This window comes from Coloeus monedula (assembly GCF_965178545.1).
Source record: "Coloeus monedula genome assembly, chromosome: 2".
NCBI classification, from domain to species: Eukaryota; Metazoa; Chordata; class Aves; order Passeriformes; family Corvidae; genus Coloeus; species Coloeus monedula.
The window spans coordinates 69,321,379-69,343,815 of NC_138782.1; the positions used below are offsets into that span (position 1 = coordinate 69,321,379).

The 22,437-nt window shown below is 38.7% G+C and overlaps 1 protein-coding gene across 1 annotated transcript in view; it reads left to right on the forward strand.

Moving 5' to 3' along the window:
- The window catches only part of MAN1A1 (mannosidase alpha class 1A member 1), a gene marked incomplete at its 5' end in the record, with an annotated part of 138,017 nt that overhangs the window by 57,771 nt on the left and 57,809 nt on the right, over nucleotides 1-22,437 (forward strand). The window lies entirely within an intron of this gene.

A 22,437-nucleotide genomic window follows, 5' to 3' on the forward strand; every position in this document is an offset into this window, starting at 1 on the left:
GTATAGTTTCACCTAAATAACACCGAGTCATTGCTTCTCAACCATTCCTTCATCCTCAGAGAGGCAGTTTTACCACTATCTCTTCAGCTAGATTGAAAGCACCACTCGTGTTCCAGTAAAACTCTTGCACAAATGAAATGAGGAGACATCTGAAGCAAAAGAAAGTGTTCCACACAACAGATAATTAAGTGGAACTCTTTGCAGTGGAATATTGGTGATAATGGATGCTAGTGCCCGTTCTAAAATTGACGGATTCAGTAATGAAAGTAAAATGGACACTTACACACAGAGAAGAGGTGTATTATTAAGGAGGGTGCCAAGCTCTTGCAGGCCGGGAAGGACATCATCTATGCTTGCCACTGCTTCTCACACTCTCTGTTAGACATCTGCTCTCCAAGAATGATGTCCCTAAACAATAGCCCCGGTGGCTTAGGGAGTGCAATTCAGCATGCTCTGCCTTAATCAGATTTAGGAAAACTTCATGATTTGTCTCCCAAATCCAATATGCTGAGGCAATAGCCAACCTCTGGCTATGGAAACAGTGGGATGCAGCAGGATGAGGTTTTCCTGTGTTATGAGGGTCTGTATTTCCCTGCTGCTGCTGAGAGGTGTGGAAAGGGCTGAGGGCCCCAGAGGCTGGCTGCCACTGTAGAAAATATATCTTTAATAATCTGTTAGTCCATTACATTAGTGGGTATTACTAAAAAGGTGACACAATCTTTATGCACACTGCTTGGAGGATTAAACTTCCTTATTTAAAAGCTTGATTAATTCTTTATCAGGTTAACTATTAAAAAATCTTATATTTGCTGTGCTCACCTATCAATAGTCTAATTAAAGAAGGCTATGTTTCAGTAGAAGGAGTGATGGAAATAATTATTGTTTGTACTTCTGAATTACATTTCCATGGGTAATGATCCAAAGCTGCAACACATTGTGTGTTCCATAATCATTTGTAAGTCTAACTAATCACGATTAAAGAATATGCTGTCATACTGAGTAGTTCCTAAAACATCCTGCTCACATAATAGTTCATTTAGATAAAGTCACCAATGTGAATCATTCTAAAAATGAAAAAAATTGAATACCTTACCTCTTGATAACTATATGTGCTGCTCACTTGCAAAGAAAGCTATGAGAAGCTTTCTATTAAAATTCCTGCAGTTTCTACCTTATTAGAATTAATGTGAAATACCTGAAAGTGCTAGAAATGTCATATGCTTTTTTTTTTTTTTTTTTTCATTTTGGTAACTGTCTAAACCCAAGCCAGAAATTTTCAGTCAAATATCAATTTCATTTGTAAAACTGCTACAAATACCAGAAAACTTGATTTTAAGAGGAGTAACTGCTTAAGTGCTGCTCTTTTTTTTTTGTTGTTGGTTGTTTTTTGTTTCTTTTGGATTTTTAAGTCCCTAATAATAATATTGCATGTGAATACCATTCCTTGGTATTTTTTCCATAAGTCAAGTGGCTGTAAATGATTATTAAAAATAAGCCTGCCTTCTTGAAAGCAGTGCTAGTATTGAATTTTTTTTTGTTTGTATTAAAGTATCTCTAGGAGATTAATATGATAGAATTATCTCATAGGACTGGGACAGGCTTGGTTTTTTTTTTCAAACTTTCTTGATCATTTTGTTCAAATTAAACCTTGATTAAGTACTAGACATGTCTTAGAAGATTCCTCATCTAAGTAATTTTTTTGTTTTGAAATGAAAAATAAAATGTAAGGGAGAAATTTGTTTTACAGCTGCTTTGCTGTACTTACTAGTTTGATGTTAAATTCTGGTATACCAAGGGTCAGGAGTATTGCATGCAACAAGATCCTCTATTCTGCAGACCCAGATATTTACACTTCCAAATGTAGTCATATAAGGAAATAACTTGTTAACTTTTGGAGGAGGACAACACTGAATCCTCTAACAGCAACTAAGATCTTTCTTGGAATTCATGGAGATTACAAAGATTAATTCTGAGCACTGTAATTTTTACTGCTGGGAATAGCTGTGATACTGGTGCTGAAATTCATGGTAAGTGTATGGCCCTGCTCTTAGTCCAGTCAGGTTTGCATGTTCTCTAGGTCTTCTGCTTTACTCATAACTGGTTGTTAAAGGCACTGCTAAAGCTAAGTAATAAGGGGACTGTATTACTTGAAGGTTGGTTCCACAGCCAGGGAATACATTGCATAGGCAGAAATAGAAGGAGTTTTTAATTTGCTGTTTGCATGAGTAGCAAAAAAGTAAATCCAAAATACTCTGAAGTGAATAAGGAGCACATGAGTTTCAGATTCAGCTGGTAAGTTCCCAGATTCCTTTGAAGTTTTTCTGGTTTTTGAATGGGATAAGTAACTATTTTTTTTCCCCAGAGTTAAAATATTTTGGATGCAGCAGCTGTTCTTCCTGCATAATATGCTCATATTGCCGTTCTTCTCCATGGCATGAAGCAGGAATAAAATAGACTTGGACTTTTTTTACTGTGGTAGTATAACCTGTTTGAAGGAACACTAATTTATTTTGATCAGGGTGAAGGAATAACAAAACCAAACCAACCAAACAAATGAACTCCAAAAACTCCAAAACCAAAAACCCAAACTGTTTTTCATGATGGTAAGTGTTGGATTTAGAGTTTAATCTGTTACTCTCCACCAGATGTTAATTAGAAATATTTTTAATAAAGGGAAAAAAGTTATGACATAATTAGTTTTCATCTGCATTTAGAGTCAGAGTTACAGTGCCACTGTTCAACCTTACTTGATGATCTTGGCTTCCTGTCTGACTTCAGACAGACCTAATCACTGCTCAGTGTAAAACCACCATCCCTCAGTGATTGTAGTGGCGTCTTACTAATGAGAAGCAGGCATAAAATAATGATGCAGATGCTATTGATCTAGAACTGCCTTTGCCAGGCTGACCATAGAAAATTGCTGACTTCATATAGTGCTGAGACATTCTGCAGAATTTAGCTGTAGCTATTCTTTCTGTCTCTCCCTCTTGTAGAGGTGCCCCTTCAGAGAGAATATTTAAATTCCATGACTATAAAAAAAAAAAAAAAATCCCTTATTTAGCAGTCTTGAATAGTAGGAGAATGAAGTTTGTCACCTATACAAAGGTATTGGCCTTTTCTGCAAATCGTGATTAAGTTCCAGTGTATGTGCCTTGGGGATCTTAGCTCACCAGCATGAGAATTGACCGCTTGTTTTATCTCCTGCTTCCTCTCACTTAACTTGACACTAGTTAACAAGAGGACTTTTCCTTTTATGTCTTGGAAGCTTGATTTCTAATGCTGTTTGAAACTCCAGGCATACTGTATCAGCTTGATCACTTCTCTGTGAATTCCACTTAACTCCTCCTTAATCATCTTCACAGACTGGCAGTAGAATTCCCTGTGTGCTACAAACTAGAAGACTTCAATTGCCTGTGGTTTTCTGCAGCCCTGTTTTCAGATTTGGGTCCTGTTTCCCACCTACCAACCATCCGCTGCCACTTTGAAGCCATACATCAGTATTTCAGTGGTGTCATGTTTTAGTTCCTGTACAGCTCTGAAATGATCTTTATGCTCTCTTTCATTTTTATAGATTTATGATTTTTTAACTTGGTATTTCACTGAGTCCTGGAGCCATTCAGCTTGCAAGTGACCTCAAGAGATCATCTAGTCCAGCCTCAATATTGCAACAGTCCATTAGGCTTGTTCTTTGAAGAGTGTTCCTGCATGGGAATGTGCCTAGGCTCTTCAAGACCAAACGCAGGGGCAAGTTTATATTTTTGGCAATGGCTTTGGTTCATGCACTATGCTCTTTTAAACAGACATCTTACTGTTTTTCCTGGCTTTCTACCAGGCCTCATGTTTCTCTTTTTTTTTTTTTTTTTTAAACTTTAAACTTGTTCTTCAAAAATTACTTAAGAGTTTTCATTTAACTTGTCAATCATTATCAGTTTCTGTATTCTTTGCTTGGACTCAATATATTTTTACTTTTAATTACTTTCTTTACAGCCATACCAAAAGAAAGAAGTCATCTGAGCCTTTTGATTTGAGAATTTTGGACTCTGAACCTCACCTTTTATTCTCCAAATCATCTCCAAGCAATTTAACCATCTGGCTGTTTCTTTCTAAGTGCATTTCAGTTGGTCATCTTGATTCTCTTTCCAAACTTAAACGTTAGCTATGTGAACCTTTGTTTAAAACAGCGTGTTGAATTGGGGCATGTGGCCCCTGTTAGACAGTAGTATGTCAAACTAAGTTAAGAGCTATTCTTTCTCCTGTAGAGTCTGAGTTTCTGCAGAAAGCTGTCATTACAGTGTATAAAAGCAAGGTTTATATCAGCTCTAATGTAGCACTTAACAGCCTACTCAGGGACAGAGAAGGATTTAAAATCTCCTCTGTTTCCCCCTATCACAGTCTGTAATCTCCATTACTATTTCAGTCTCTTCACCACCTTTAATAAATCTAATGCTGTTCACTTTCTGTGCTAGCTGCATCAAAATGTACTGCAGAATCCCTACGGATTCACATTCTGGAGATAACCTTGACTCCTAAGATTTTCTTTTATGTAGACTGTTCTGCTGTTGCAAGCAGACTGCCCTTCAGTCTTCTATTTCTGTCTCTTAAGTTCCTGCAGTGCAATTACATTGTCACTGTTGATGAAACCCATCTCTCTCAAAAAGGTTCCCTTCACTCCAAAAGTTTTCTCATTCCTAATACTTCTGTCCCCTTTCTCCCAGTGCTACTTGCTCAGCTGCTCTGTGCAACTGTGCTGCTCAAGCCGGCCCCACACTTAATTCTGAGGAAAATTGGAAGAACAGTAACAGAGATGTGGATTTCCAGTCTTGCACTTAATTAAGATGTTGCTTCTCGATTTTCCTTCTCTTCCCTCTCTGCTGTGGAGTTACTGATACCACGTGTACATTGACAGGGAACTGCTTCCCAGGTCTTAAGTACCTGAAGCCTGATGGAGGCTCTGCCCTGTACCGCAATCAGACGCCACCACCAGGCACACAATCAGCTGCCATCACCAACAGCTTTTGTGCCTCAGAATAAGGGCCCTCAGGTTACTCTGCTAATGTAAAGTGGGAATAGTGGCAATTTGCCTTATTTCAGTGAATTGCTGTCTGCTGGAGTCCAGCAGTGGGTATGTTTTGCTTTTGTTTGTCTGTCATCAGTGTGAATATCCGCAGAAGGGGACTGAGAAGCTTTGGTGACAGCCTGCTGTAGCTGCCATAACTAAGCCTACTATGAAACCAGGAGTCAGAGCCCTAATTTTGGTCTGAGAAACATCAGTTTAGAACTCCAACCTGTACATAACCATTTAAAGTGGTTTCCCTTCTGTGTAACTGAAAAGAGTTTGTTTGGGGAGTTTTCTCCAAGCAACAAAAAAATTTGCTTTGGTCCATGGTAAACTTATTTGACATGCTTTTGCATTCATATGTTGACGTTGGAAATAACCAAAAAGTTCACTGCTCATCACATGAATTTTAGCTAAAATCCCTGCTCACCTCCACACTACTGTAGGCTGATGGTCAATTGCTAGAAAAGAGAATGGATGATAATGAGACCTAAGAAATACCAGATTGTGATTGTAACAGCTGGTATATTTGACATGAGCTCATGAGCTATGTTATTAAGTAGAATTCAAGCAGCTGAGAGGGAGCTGTTTGTTTCTTCTGAGGATTTGGGTTTCAACTAACTCCTGCAGTTTCACTTCATTCTGGTTCTACAGAACAGTTGGAGGGAGAATATCTATCAGAAATAGTAGTATGAGTGCTTTCCTTGTGAGCAGCAGCAACTCTAGATAGACTTTAACAAGAATTCTTTGCATCTGGGTTAATATACTGTACAGAAGAGATTACATGCTATTAACAGTCTGTCCAGAATCGCCAGGCACCTGCAAAGGAGTTGTTTCCAAGACATTTCTCTCTTTTCTTTATCTCAGTCTTCTGTCCCTTTGCAGCACAAAATGCAATTGCAGTAATAATGAGTAAAAGGAGGGTAAAAACATGCTGCCTGAAGAGGTGGTGGAGTTGCTCTGCAGAGCAAATAGAAAATGTACAACATATGGTTAGGTACAGGGTTCTGTGGAGCCATTTGCAAGCAGCATTTAGATTGTTGCAAATATACTATTCATATCTCAATAACAATCCTTATGTATAATATTACAGCCAAGAATTTTATTTCTTTCTGCAAATGAAAGCAACATAAAAATATCTCAATTGGTGCTGAAAGTGGGAATAGATCAGCATTAATTTATCCTGCTTAAATTCTGGGCTGTGTAAAATATTTGGGAAGTATATTCTCACTGTGAATGTCTTATAAAATTTCAATTAGGTGATAAGTAATAGATGTTATTGAATCATTGTACTGATTTTTTCCCCAGAAAAGTACATATGAAAATATTGTTTTACTCTGGGTGTGGTGTAACTCTTCATTTCTTAATCTAAATATTTCACAATGTATAACTAGTTGTCATGGTTTGACACTGGCTCAGCAACAGGCACCCACGAGAGCCTCTCGCTCACCCTCCCCTGCCACAGCTGGGCAGAGGAGCGAAAAGGAAAAAAAAAAATTAATGAACGCTTCAAGAGTGAGATAAGGACCGGGAGAAAGACTTCAAGGGTGGAACAGGCTCAACTTAAGTTGTGAAGTGAATTTATTACTAACAGAATCAGAGGAGGATAATGAGAAGTAAAATAATCCCTTAGAACACCTTCCCCCTCCAGCCCCTCCCTCTTTCCCACTGACAGCACAGGTAGACAGGGCATATGGGTTTGGTCAGTTCATCACCAAGATTTCCTTCTGCTGCTCGAGGAGCGGAGTCCTTCCCCTGTGAGGCCGTGGGGTCCCTCCCAAGAGAGGCAGTTCTCTGTGAACTTCCCTGGTGTGGCTCCACTCTCACGAGCCGCAGCCCCACCGCCCCTGCTGCAGCGTGAGTCCCTCCTATGGGCACACAGCCCTCCCAAACTGCTGCACCGTGGCTCTCTCTTTCCAAGGGGTGCAGCCCTCCAAGGACAGGCTGCTCCCGCCTGGGAGCAAGGGCCCCCTCTCTCCAGCAGCTCTCCCACTGGATCACAGCCTCCTCCAAGTATCCACCCTCTCCGGCATGGGCACCTCCTCCATGGGCTGTGGGTGGATCTCTGCATCCCCCGTGGATCCCCATGGGCTGCAGGGGGACAACCTGCTGCACCATGGTCTGCACCACGGCCTGCAGAGGAACCTCGGCTCCGGCGCCTGGAGCACCTCCTCCCCCTCCTTCTCCACTGCCCTTGGTGTCGCCTTGTTGTTTTCCCTCACGTGTTCTCACCTCCTCCTCTTCTCTGGCTAAAATCCAAAATCTTGTGACTTTGTTTTGATTTTCTTATTAATATGTCATCACAGAGGCATTACCAAGCTCTCTCACTGGCCCAGTTTTGGCCAGCAGCATGTCCATCTTCAGAGCCATCAGCCATTGGCTCTGCTGGACATGGTGGGAAGCTTCCAGCACCTCCTCACAGAAGCAACCTCTGTGGCCCTCCCTGCTACTAAAAACCAGGCCGTGCCAAACCAATACACTATTGTATGTGAGATTTCTTTCTGTGCTTTGTCTCCATAGACTGAGTCTGAGGTTATTTTTCATTAAGTTGGGAGTTAAGTAGGTGATAACATACTCCTCTTATTAGCTTAGAGAAGATAAAAGCATAAACATCCAGTAGAAGATTACCATGTTTTTGATTCTGTTGGCAGCTATGAAGGTATTCCATCAGATTCCCAAAGCTGACTTTAGCAAAGAGTATTTCTGCTTTCGTATCTCTTTTCAAAAATTTAAATTACTTCTAGTAAAAAATATGTAGGCTTTAATTAATTCTTAGTATTTTAAATACAATTTGACTGAACAGAAATGTATGATGAAATTTGGGAAGTTTCTTATCCAATTTGCTCTTTGAAGGATCAGATTAGAAATTCATTAGAAAACACCACTTTGTGCCACCTGCCAGTTCTGCTGCTTCAAGCTAACTGAAAATCATTGAGAAAACTGAATGCCTGAAATCAGAAGCAGAAAAGACATCACTGCTGCTCTTGCATGCTCTTTATGTCTCCAGCAATAGGTAGAGATAATGGCATCCTTGCTGCAGAAGAAACAGACATTCTTTTAAAAGTCTCCTTTGCACTTGCAACACATCTTGCTCAGCAGATCAAACATGAAACAGATACAAACAAGGTTCATTGGCTTTAAGTTAGAACCAACTCTTGGGATCAATTTATGGTGAGTGCCAATTGGCCAGTGGAGTTTTTTTTTTGCAGGATCAATTGTTTGTTATTTTCAGGCAACAGAAATCTGAAAGATTAGTAAGATAAGTAGGGAGCTTTCTCCCACGTCTTTCAAAAACTGCAGGAATCCACATGCTTCGTTTGCCATTTGTTTGTAAAAATGCAACAGTTTAATAATGTTGATAAATGTTGTGGTTGATAAATGAGTCCAGTTCCTGTATCATCTGTGCCAAAAGCTTGCCTCTGTGATACGCAGACTGTATTTGCACCCTGTGTGCAAATGATTGAGAAGGAATTTGGAAAAGATGTTCACATGAAAAATCCTGTGCCACTTCCAGCATGACACATGCCAATGGGAATTTGTGGTTTTGGCGGGTGTTTGCCCCTAAACAGAGATGTCATGAAGCATTTGAAAGACAAATCTTTGTTTTCCTCCAGTCAGTAAATGTAAGAGCTCATTTTGCCCAGGTGCCAAGTGCACAGAACTGAGCAAACTGCAAACTTTTTTTAAGTGAAAAACTGAGAAGAGGATGAACATGAAGATTTGAAAGCTGAAAAAGAGGAGTGGTATGTAGTGCCAGTGTCTCATACAAATCTTGCTTGGTTTCCTCAAGAAAAAGTGATTTAGGATGTAGTTAAACAGCAGATTCAGTTTCTTAACTCACTGTTTACACTGCAAGTCTTTTGTCAACAGGTATACAAGCTTTGGTATTCCCATAGGTGTTAGCTGGTCAGCCATCTGACTGCTTAATTTCCTAGTAAAGCATAAGATACAAGAGAGAGAGGTCAGGAAGTGGTAAAATATTCTGAAGAACTAGGATTTTATTTGATGTGTTTAGCTCTGATATTCTTTACTCAACACCTTTAATTGCTTACATTAACCCACCCAACCCTGATGAACTCCTTCAAATAGTAGCTAATTAAAACAGTACAGTATGAGGGGGATTCTTGTCATTCAGCTACATGAAGGCTCAAAAGCTTGTTTTAACATCCAAACCTTGTGTAAACTGACATAACTCTAAAGTAAACTAGGAAGATCACTCCAGCAGCAGTGTTACTGGAGCAGAGTCAACCTTCAATTAACAGCGAGCTGTCTTTCTGGTATAAAGGGCCAGTTCCATTGTTTCTGATGTTTCAAATGCATTGAACTACCAGGAAGACTCTGTAACTAGTTCGTCTGAAGAACTAGATGTGTCTGGTTTGTTTCTTTTCTTTCCTCTTTAGGCAATCATCTGCTTTTGCAGGCTAAGCAAAATAACCATACTAGTTGTTTTTGGAAGCTCTTTCAGTCCTGTTACTGCTTTAAAGTTGTGTTGTCCCTTGGGGGTCAAGTTGTCCTTAATTTTTGCATGCATGACTAGATAATTTTGCAGTCCAGTAGATCCTAAGGATCATCATGTGAAAAGGATATTCTGTGAACTTCACTCCCTTCCATTTTCCTTTAAAAACTCTTTTTTGTTGTTTTCTTAAAACTAACAGCTGCAGAACAAAGTCAGCAGCTTACAATGCTGTTTCTTAAAGGATGCTATTTTCCCCAACTTGTTCTTAAAAACACTATTCATAGTATACAGACAATTTCAGTCTTTTTCCTTTTATCATGCAAAACTAGTGAATAACTGAAACCTTCTCATCAGCATTTGCTGCTTGCAGGGTATCTCTTACAAACATGGTTCAGTCTGTGCTCAGCCTTTTCTTTCCAGAGTTGCTTTTATTTCCATTTATATTCTAGAGGGAAGAATAAATAATCTTCCTGATTCCAGGCAAGATTTACAACTGCTGTAATGCTTTGGGCCATCATTGCCACACTGCTGCAGAAAACTACAGTGGTGGTTCTCAGCACGCCTGAGCAGAATTACTTCAATGTTAAATGCCATCAGCTCTTCTGATTTGCTTGAAGGTTCTGTCTTGAGTTAATATAGTTATTAACTGACCCAAGGTCAAAAGTAAAGATTTACTGAGATAACGAGAAGAACTTAATCAGCCTTTTTTTTTCTTGATAGACTGTGACAGTTGGTAATAGAATTAATGAGTGGAGCTGGTGACTAAGATGCCCTTTTTCTAAATCATACTTTGAAGACTTTTCTTCTATCTAACTCGAAATTACAGTTAAGGTACTCTAATGTTTTAGCTTACATGCTGTTGAATATAGAAATAATTTAGTGAAGCCTGAAAGGCCTTCTCTCTAGAATTGGCTATGTGAGGTGTTCAGTTAAAGAATAAAATAAAACACTACAGCCATGTAATGAGTTTTGTTAAAAATGGAGAGTTTACATGGTTGTTAAGCTTTTTTTATTTCTCTTGCTTCAAGTGGGGGCATGGAAAGCAATGTACACATGCTAATATGTGTACTTGAAGTCTTTATGAATACTTCCAACCATTATTTCCTTCAAATATGTGCAGCATTCGAAAATAGGGTTAATCTTTAGAGAGTACAACTTATGGTTGTTTAATTACAGGAATGGTTTTGAGGTTTAGTTGTAAAAAAGTTTTAACTGCAGGAAATTCAGAGAAGCAACTGAATTGCTCATAAACTTGACATGCTGGCAGCTCTGCTGCTCAGTCAGAGGACTTGTTTCTGAGTCTTTAAGAATTGGAAATGTCTGCTTGCTTCCTTATATTTTAGTCACTTGAATTTTATGGCTTGTCCAGTAAGAGAAATAGTCTTACAGTAAACAGAAAGGAATTGAATTAGTCTACCTGATGATTTAACTTACAACATAAAAGTAGCTTCTTAAATCATGGTTCTTCTCTCTTGAAGCCTCCTGTATGGCTTGCTTAAAAAGAACTACAAGAGTTCACATGTCTTATATTCAATTTAAGGAAAATATACAAGCACTTTATTCAGGCCCATTTTGATTCTGTCCATTCATCAGACAATTCCATGACTATTGTCTGTCAGAGAAATCTCAGCAATAAGAAGGAAAGCACTGAGTTAAGAAACCATCATCTTTTTGTCCTGCTGTATAGAGGAAAATTTTTCTTGTTACATTACTTATATAAAAAGGCATCTAGATGGTGTGTCAGAGGTGTTGTGGGGAAAGGAACCTGCAGAGTATGCTAAATTTTAACCTATTCCTCCCCTTGAAAAATAACTTAAGAATGCGTCAATGCAACTGCTGGTGTTACCAAACTCACCATGGGGTTAGGCTCAGCTGTTCACATGGTTGGGAATCCAAGCTGCACTTACCTAAATGGCACGTTCTCGATCCCATTGTTTTTAATGGAATTTACCAAAACAAATTTACTTGTAATCTGAGAATCCACTGAAACCTGAGGGCTGAAACAGCTAAAACAGTTGATTTCTTTCCCGTGTATCTATACAAGTGAGACAGAAGTAGTTTGTAGCTGCTGGTGGTAGAGAAAGCTCCGTGAAAGAGTTTTATGATCCAATGGCTTGATCATAAGCGATCCATGCTGTGGATATAACAGAGTGACTGTTGGCACTGTCTTTGTGCTTGTGGTCATTTTAGTTGTTTGCAGTATCTGGGATCACAAAATCTGGAAATTCCTGTGTTGACTTCAATCCTCATATAAGGATTAAAAAAAGAACTTTACTGTTTAAACATGGAACAGCCTTAAATATACAGCACTAACTTGCAGTGAATACTCATTATATTTTATATATGTGTAAATAGTATAAGAGACACTCTAAAATAGTAGTCTTTAATTTATTCTCTTTGTATCCGTGAACACATCAAACTAATGGGCAGTGGAATGTGGAATTGCCTGTGCATGAAGAAAAGCATAGGGTCTCTGGCAAAGGACATTAGAGTAATGCAAATTAACTCCTTAGGCTTTTTGTGTTTAATGAAGACTGTGTAAAGCCTGGAACTCTGTAATTCTGTGCCTAAAATCATGGCTTGTTTTTAAAGCTTCAGTATTCCAACTTGTCAGTTTGGATTCTCATCATATTTTCTTCCTTTTGCTAATATTTTCATAACCTGCATTACATATCGTTCACTAGTTATTAGTTGTTCTTATTATTCTTGCTATTATTACAAGTTTGCTACTACTTGCTTCATTCTAAATCAAGCCACTAATAACAAGACAAGACTCTTGGTAAATACCTTGTTGCAGTATCTACTAAGATACAGCTTGGACAATAGTCACTTAGGCCTGTACTATGACACTGCCCTGTCCATGTCCTAATGCTGTGCCAAAATACACATATGACATTTATATAGAACTTTGAGCAGAAACTGAAACACAAGAAGTTCCCTTTGAGCATCAGGAAACACGTTTTTACTTTGAGGATGACTGGGCACTGCAGTGATTTGCAGTGATTGCCCAGAGGGATTGTGGAGTCCTTGTCCTTGGAGATACTCGAAAGCAATCTCTACATGTTCCTATTCCTGGGCAGTGAGCACTGGGTGGCCCTGCTTGAGCAGGACAGTTGGACCAGATGACCTTCAGAGCTCCCTCCACACAGGTCTCTTCCAACCTCAACCATGCTTCTGTGAACTTTGACTCACAGCTTCATAAAAATGCAGCCCTTGGTTATCTGGAGCACTTTGCATGAAAACAACAGGGGAAAGGGAAGCTTTTTTCCCTTTCTGCTACTGCACTACCACTGCAGTCCCAGCACAATTGCTGTAGAGTAATGGGAGTGACTCCAGAAAGAACAAACTCTGAGCTGGCTGGAGAACTGCTACACTGTGCTACCTGGTCTGAGGACACTGTCAGTGTAAAGTTTAACCATTTGAGGACCAACCTCTGAATGATACAAGTAAATGACCTAAAATAGTTGATTTGAAGATGTCAGATTAAGACTACGTAGTGATTGAGGAAGACCATCTTTTTGAGGGGAAGCAGAGCAAAAAGAAGGAGTAGTTACTTTTTTCCATTTGCTCAGTGAGTTGGTCAGGTTTGCTACTGGTTCGTTCAAGGGAGATGGCAGAATATGGGAGATCCTGAGTCTTGGGCCCTTTTGTCTATGGACCTTTTTGATTCAAACTGAGGAGAGTAATTTAATTAAGCTGTTCTTCTGGTGTTGGAGTAAAATATTAAAGTGAGTAAATGAAGTTAGGAAAAAAATTAATGGAAGAACAATTAAAGTAGGCACCCTTGGTATCCTGTTGACATTGTTATACTTGTATATTTGATAACTATCATTTAAAACTCTTGCCATTAATGCCTGAAAGAAACTTACAAGTGCCACATAACATTGGCTGAAACAAACAGTTCCCCATTTGCTGCTGCGTTACCATTAAAAAAAATTGAATTCCCTTTATGTACACAGAGTGATTTTAGCCTTTTCTGCACCTGCCACCATGGTCTAGGAGTGTAGTTTAGAGTGAAGGCATCACTCTAAATCATTTAATGGTATTGGAATTAAAGTATACAGTCAAATTTACAAGCCTAGGAATGAATCTTCTGAAAGCACTTTATGCTTACATTGAGGATGTAATTATTGATTCCCCGTGCAGTTTATTAGGCTCCTCCACCCCACTCCCCGCTTTCACACAGATGGTGTTGCAAATCACCTCTCAATGGTCACCTGCTTGAAAGGCAAATTTCAAATGCAAAGTGCTATTCTTTGTTTAGTCATGATAGCTTGCAAGATATAAAATGAGGCAGCTATTTAAATGTGTTGTTGCAGCACCTGGGCTGGGTACACAAGATTAAATAAAAAGAAAATTAGGAAGCAGATGCTTGTGGCTTAACAGAAGAATTGAGCTAAAAGATACTCTTCGTTACTGCTGGATATGAGTAATTTTACTAAGGCAGCTGTTTCCTTAATCAGGAAAAACACCAACCTCTTAAGATGACATCCAGATGTTTTCTGTATCACTTCACAATATATTGAGTTTCCATTGTATATGCCATATTTTTAATTTCAGTCGCATTCACTTACATCCAATATACTTTCAAATACATGTATCATCTTCCTGAACTGTAGAAGACCTGACTACTAAATACATGGCATATTCTGTACTCTTGACATCCTTGCTTGGTGTTAGTCTACAAGTTGCTCCTAGGGCTGACAGTGCCTCTCACCAGCATCCAAACATATGAATATTGGACTTCCACAGGTTGGAGAGGGCTTATTTTGCTGAGGACAGAGGGGCCTTGGGGAAGAGTTTTTTAGTGCTAGTGTCTGTCCATACTTTAGTTGTACAGGTGTATGGTGTCTCTTACAGTGCTGCCTGTTGTTCAAAGCAGGACATACCATAGTGTTATTTCATAAAGAGCAGGTTAAAATCCTGTTCCTGTTACATGGATATTGTGTAAAAACAGAGATTTAAAACTTCCACTAGCTCTTAGGTGTGGGATCAGTCCTCCATCGTAGCTGCTGATACTTTTAATACATGCTAGCTTGCCATCTGTCCTTGCTTGAAACAAATGCTTTCTTTGACTGGAGCCCTGAAGTTCCAGGCTTTCTATTTCTGATAGGACACAATGCTGGCATCCCAAATCTTTGACACTGATTTGCTGACACTGAGCTGTTTCATAATTTATGTATTTGGGGTGGTATGGTATTTCAGAGTCTTAAGATTTGAGCACAGTTTTTGCAGGTGTGAGACTTGTTACCTGTATTTTGGGCCTCGGGAACCAGTTGCCCATGCTCAGTTAATCTGTACATGTGCAGTAAATACAAGTCGTTACTCTTTGTGCATGCTGCTTATTGCACCTCTTGAAAAATTAAAGCTGCCCTGAGTTTGGGGGTGAGGAATTCTCAAAGGCTTTTGTAAGTAACGAATTCCTTTTGTTATTACAGGCAATCATTGCTGTTTGTTTACTGCATTCTTCACAACCTTTTCTTGAATTATTGCAGCAGAGATATTATTAAATGGTTGGTTCATAAGCTTTCCAGTACTAGGGGGTTGTAGCTAAGCTTCTAATTGTTCAAGTATACATAGGCTTTAAAAAAACTTATGCTTTTTTTGACATTAGTAGATAAACAAGCAGTTGCTTTTTCTCCTGTGGTCTAAAAGTTCTTCATCTTAAACAGTTTTTGGAATTTGTCTGTGTAAGCAATCCTAAATACACATGAATAGCACAAAAGGAAATAACCAGATATAACAGGAAGGAAGTCTTCCTTTATGATTTTTTTTAATTCTGCAGTTATCCAGCAATTCCTTCCTTCATTTTAAAGTTTTAAAGTGCAAGTCAGATATGGAAAAGTTACTTTACATAAATACTTCTTTGGTTTATGCCTTGCACTTTCTGACAGTTTGTACCATTTATTACTGGCCTTCCTAAAACAAGAATTTCAAAACAGTATATCTATTTAGAGATTCTTTAGTTAAAAAATAACTGAAGTAATTACATACTTTAGCTACTGCTGATAACTTGAGGGGGTTTGTGCTTTTTTGCTGTGTGCATTTGAATGAAATCTGGAAATCTTTCACTAATCCAGTTATTTCCATTCGATTAAGTTCTCTACACTCTTTTCTGCAGAGGGGATACTCTTCATGCTACTATATGACTTCTTTGGTACAGTAGTCAGCTAGAAAAGAAAATTAATTTTCTTGCCATCAGTGAAACCATAACAAAAAAAATCTGATTGAATAAAAGAAGGGGTTTTATTAACTTCTTTTTTTTTTTAATCTAAGCTAATTTATGCAAGAAGCAAGTTTTTTTTAAAGTGAACTTTCTTCTGCAAGCTGGTGACCAGCATACTGGAGTATTCTGGAAAGGGCAGTACAAATCTAAAAGCCTACTCATGTTTGTTACTTCCTGAAGCTGTGAAAAAGACACATACTGTTCTAGCAGTTTGCAGGTGAGCTGTTGCTCACAGATACCACAAGCTGCCTGAATCCCTCCAGTAAGTCATTTGCATAAGTCTACAATCACTGTTTTTGAATGCTGGAAATTTATGTACACCTTCCTGAATTGCCATATTTTCTTGGTTTCCAAGAGCTTTCACAAGGTTTAGGTGCTCTGATGCCTGCTCTGATGCTGCCACAGATGTGTCAAATAGAAGCTTTAGATTCCTGTACCGAAGGTCTCATTATAAATACTACCCCATGGTTCTTTCAGCCTTAGATTGGGATAGGAAGCCCTGCTTTACCACAGGATCCGTATTTTCCAGGCTGTCTCCTCTGAAAACCATTTGTCTTTTAACACTTTCCAGCCCAGCACTGTATGATGGCAGATGCTGGGAAGGATTGTGGGAATGGTTGCTTATTGTCTTTATTTTTAAATGAGAGTTTGTCCTGCTTTATTCAGCTGTGATGCTGTTCATATGTGTGAAGGAGGGATCTGTATGAAAACTAGTGCTACTCTGAGAATTTTAATGAGAGGGAAACCTCAGAAATCATTCCCCAAATTGTTTGAGTGTAAGGATGTGCCTGAGGGTGGACTTGGCTTAGCCTGTACAGGAAATGGGGGTAGCCTTAGGGTGTGAAGTGCAGAAGCTCCCCATTGCCTCTGTAGTGAAACTTCTCACATCCAGCCAAGCTCCAGGGCTCCAGCTTGGTGCAATCCCACAAGAGCCAGGTCTATGCCACTCAGCCATCCGCAACCCTCTGGTCTTGGGGACTGAGGGGAGGCTTATCAGCTTTGAGCAAAGTTGTATAGATGGGCAAAGGTGCTTTGGGTTTGACGTTACACTTACAAACTGGAAAACCTTCCCAAAACTCAGAATGGTGAAGCGTGTGATGCTGACTGCTGTCGGTGTGTGCCATTGGGTTGATCAGCTCTGACTGATCTTTGACTGCTACAGGTGTAGTCTCAAGTGGAGCCACTTGTTTTGAACGCACTGTCCCCCTCTTCTGTATCCTGGTAGGAAGACTTGAGATTGGGTGCAGTCCTGTGCTTGAGAAGGGCTTGTGTTGGTGTAGCATTTCACATGCTCAAGTCCAGCAGGACCAGGGCTGGCCCAGAGCTAGGGAGTTGGTCTTGAACACAGTCTGTTTCCTGGGGAAAATGCTCAAAACACACTCTTGACACTTCTGGCTCTAGATGTACAAAAATACTTCTACAGCTGTGAAGGTCCTCACTGAAGGCCATTTGGCTTCTTTTCTTGGCACTGATGATCAGACTGATGTGACTCATTACAGTGCTTGTTTCCAGAAATGTTATTAATTGTCTCCTCACCTTTTAGCACAGAATATTCATAACTGACTTGAACTCAGCTGGGAGTGAGGACTGAATAAAATGAAACTCACAGCCACCTGCTAGTGTCAAGATGACAGTAACTGTAAAAGCACTACTTGCTGATGAATTAATGCCAGCATCTGGGCAATTTATCCAGGTGTCATAAACACTGAAAATGTGTTATAGGAGATGGTTTCAAATAATATGGCACTTTGGTGTGGTATCACTTGGTATTGCAGATAGTGGCAGAATTCAGCTTACTCTATTTCAAGTATTTTGTTACGTCAGGTGGAGTGCCACAATTTTTGTAGCATTTTTAGTTTTCATTGTAAAAATAAAACAAATGTAAATATAGCAAAAATCCTGGATTGTCTTTCAGTATAGAAGGTATTGGAAGTTGTTCTGAGAGAGTTCTTTTTTATTAGCAGATCACTTTGGACCCAAATCAACATTTGTTAGCTGAGAGGATTTCTATTCAGTGGTCTGAAGAGCAGGAAAGTGGCCTGTCCCTGTTCATTTTTCTGCTCTCATTTTCTGCTTTTGCACTGAAATATTCATTCCTTACCCTACTGGGAAAGGCAGTCAGGTACAGGAAAGAAAGCAATAAATCTTACTTAGTGACTTGTCAGTTTTTATCCGTAAATATAAAAACAAAAATGAGAAATGCTTAATTTGATAGAATTAGAAATGTTGAGAAAATGTCTTTGTTAATTGAAAAAAAGATTAAAATATAGTATTGCTTCCTTTGGTGTTAAATTTTAACTTCTGGTTTCCTTCATATGGAGGACTTCTTAAGACAGAATTCTGGCTGTTCTTTAATTTATGATGCTGTACCATGTTATGCTTTTTTTAAAATTAGACCTCCCTCATACACAATTCTAAGATTTTTGTTTCCTGTGCTTTCTTTTTTTCCTGATTAGCGATAGCAATTAAAACTACAATGAGGTAATCTGACATTTTCAAAGGGATTTGTAATTCCAGCCAGAGGAAACATTTTTGTTTATCCAGAGGAGATAACATTCTTGCACTATAATGAAAGCCAGTGCTCACCAGATGACAAGTCTGGTCTTTGCCTTGCGGTTGCATCCTTGCAGGCAGATCCTTGTTTCTCTGTGGGAACACTCTTTTCCCTAATAAGATTTGTTAATGGACAGAAGAGTCTGCAAGATTTGATTGATTGTGGCATTGGGTGCTCTAACATGAGCATCGCAGTTCTGGATGTATGACCTCTTCGTTCGTTCGCTTGTTCTCTCTTTTGAAGACCAAAAATACTTACATGTATTTAAGAAATATTTAAGGCTATCTGATGAGAGAGAAAATAATGTCTTGTTCCCTGGCTTGGTATGTGTGTTGCCTATGGAATGAACAGGCAGCAATAGGAAAGACGGGTGTGTGCAGCAGTGAGGTGGTTTTCTTGTTTACGTACCAGTGCTTACTCAAATGTTGTTCAAAGAATTGCTGGCTTGGAGTAATGGCTGGTGGTTTGACATGACTTTTGTGTTTGTAAGGCACTCAAGACTGGTAACTCAAAGGACAATGAAAGGGCTGCTTCATTAGCCCTGAGCTTATTTTAACAACTCACAGCCTACTAATATAAACAGAGATTAAAATAGAAAGTGTAGTAACTCCGTCTTCTATATAATCTATTGTATGATTATAGTAAGTACCTAATTTGCTTTAGTGGTAATTTTGAGTAGGACTGCAGTGCGTGAAGGAATCTCTACTTTCAGGGAGGAGTCCATCTTACACGGGACCGTCACACAGTGAGAATCAGTATTATACTTTTAAAAAATGTTAGTAACGCCTTAGAGTTTAAAAAGAGAATTATCTCACATCCTGACTACTAGCAAAAATGCTTGAGAAAACATTCCATATCCTGCCCAACTTTATATATTTACATACTGATAATGTGTTTCTGACTGGTTTAAGTTATCATTTTCTTTGCTGAACCACAGTGCTTCACGTAAAATAATTTTCTTTGTTGTAGTATGGTGTTTAGCTGAGTTAAATATCAGTCCAATTTTTAGTGGCTTTATTGCTCTTTAAAGGTAGTCATGGTACTTTGCTGTGAATCCTCAGTTTAAAAGACAGGATTGATGACACAGAGTGTGGCTTACTCTATGCACCACCTGGTAAAAGGACTGCCAATATGCCAGGTAAAATAACTCCACAGTCCCCCTTCTTTAAAAAATATGCTGTCTAGGTATCATAAAGCATTGGAGAAAGTGATGGAGGCCTTGGGAGTGGTTTGTAGACTTTTAGATTTGTAGATAAATATTTAACTAAGCGTGGGTTGAAGGGTGGGTGCAGGTATGGGATGGTGACAGCTACTGCCAGGTCTGATCCAGTTGGAGTACTTCAAGTAATCTTTCATTACTGCTGGATGAGCATTCATGAGGAAAAGCCAGGAAAGGTCCTTGAAGCTCTAAGGATAACCACTGGGATAGGAAATTTTTGCAGTAGATATTTTCCTTTATTATATATAATGTCTCTCATTTTTGTGCTCTGTCATTTCTGCCTTTGCTTTGTGCTTCTCAGTAATGGCTGTCATAATTTGTGCTTACCAAACAATCACTTTACTGGGTGATAGCGGGGAAGGATCAGGGCTTGCCAAAAGCTGAAATTCATGTTAGAAGTAGAGATAATAAGTAGAAGTTCCTATTGTTATTTACGTTCATTGCCCCCCAAAAAAATCTTACCCAGCACAATAATTATTTCTTGCCCAATACTATAAGTTTCTGCAAAAGAAAAATACAGTGAACATTGTGGATGATGTGCAATAATTGCGGCACCTGCTTTTTCTGTTATCTTTTTTTTTTTTTAACTGGTAAAGTTGCAAATTGAGAAATAAAGTGGTTCCTTGATTTATCTTCACCCTTTTACCCTTGCTGATGGAGTATAATTTTACTGCATGAGGCTACAATTTATTGCGCTCAGTCTTTCAATGTTGTATTCTTGTCATTCTTGTCTCTGCTGTTCTCCTTCATAGATAGTGATTAGCAGTCAGTTGTTCAGCCATGTTAAATTAGACCTAGAGATAACATTAGGCAACATCCATAGTTGATTTTTATTTTTAACTTTGGAAGAGGAAGGAAAATCTCTAGCATGTATTAGTAATAACCTGTTGAAATTCTCATGTAAACAAGTGCATCTTCACCTCAGCACTTGTTTAGAAATTGTACAATGGTTTAAAAATATTTTTTAAATTCTTTTTTCCTAATTGCCTACTATGAAAATTATTTACTGCATCAATAGAGGTGCATTTTGGACAATGAAGAAGTTAGACTGCCTGGCTTCACTGTATATTCTAATGTTGGTGTTTAGGGCACTATTTTTGTCAGGACTGAATTACATTTTCCTTCTACATCCATATGTGGAACAATACTTCCTTACTGTTTTATATCTCATGTGTTTATTTTTTGATAGCCATTGTTTGTGACATTTCCATAACATAGACAGTTTTTATTTTGAAAGAATTTGGTTTGTTTATTTATGAAATAAATACAGTAGAATTTTAAAAATATGTTAGAGTTGGTAGAAATATTTGAAAGTAAAGCATTATTGCTCTACATCAAATTAAGCTAAAGTGTCACATTTTTTTCCAGAAGCAATTATTGTAAAAGATCTCATTCTGAGCTTACATGTAATCTTTTTAATGATGAAGGATTAATACAGCCTGCAAGGTACAACAGGTTCTGAGCCTTGCTGCCTCTGCTGTGGTTAAGTGTGCCTGTGTGCGTGTGTGTGTGTGTGTGTTCTGAAGTGGAGATCTCTTCTTGTCCTTACATAAACATCTAAAAAGAATACATATGAATACATATGGCACCTTTAACAACATTCCATAAGATATCTATCTAGCCCTTTTACATATAGCTAAAGGTAAGGGTTTATGCTGTGCAGCAGATGCTTCTACAGAAACTCTGGGTCCTGGTGTTCCCATGGCTTAGGAGGATGATTGTAGCCACTCTCCTGTCAGTACTTCAGTGTCTCACGGCAGAGAAGCTGATGAGTTGATCACACCATATGCTGTGAAAGGCTGAGGGAGGCCTCTCTTGTGCTAAAAGAGCAAAGGATATGTTTGGCTTCAGCAGACCAAGATGAAAAAGGTGGCTTTGAAATGAGAGCTTATGCGCTCCGGGTGGGTTACTGTCCCTTGCTTCTCCCAAGACAATCTGCTAAGAGGTGGTTATGTGCTGCACCAACTGTTTCTGGTTGTTCACCAAGGCTTTAACCCTTGGGAAGACTGAATTATGTGCTGGATAAAGATCAGAAATCCATAGCTAATTCTCATCAGAATCCACATAATTGGTAAACTTGGAAGTCAGAAATATCATGGATTATGAAGGGATTTCCAAGCAAATTGTTTCCCCTGCTGCTTTGCTTCAAGTTTCTCCCAGCACTGTGATGCAATCAACTCAAGAAAGTGTTCTGACTCCAGACATAATTTGGCTTGAAATTACTTAACCTCCCTCAAAATATCTTTTACTGTAATTTTAAATCTTGGACTGTTGCCACAGAAATCTTGAGATCTGTATCATATGGAGAGACCGTGGGATGGGATAGTCTGGAGCTTCTTTATGGTAACATGATTGTTCCAGAGTTTTATATTCACTCCTGCTCACATATTTTTCAATAATAAAAACCTTCCTTCGATATGGCTTTTAGAAAGTAGTAATTTTACAAACTATATTTTATTTTTGTGGAAAGAAATTTCTTCATTACCTTGTTTTGCCCAGCAAATGTCTTTATATATTCACATAAACATATAGGCATGGCTGCACCACAAGATGCATCAGATGTACAAACTGATTTCTAATATAAATAAATATAAGTCCATCATAAATATGTCTGAGGAGAAAAAATGCGTTGAAAGGAACCATTATTAGAAAGAGAGAACAATGAAGGTGACTTTGCTATTTTGACTACTACACCTGGGATAATCCCTTTCAGTGTTGCACAAGATCCCAGTGTAATTCCAAGCAAATAGGCCTTGAACATCCACATATTGAAATCACTAAATAGGTTTCTATATTTAAGTTGGAACAATATTGCTTCTAATTAAAAACTCTCGTAATAGAGCACTCAGTGCACAAACAGTAAGGTTAATGTAACCTGAGCTGAGTTGGCAGTTGAAGGAAAGCAAAAGCCTCTTTGTTCCAGCTT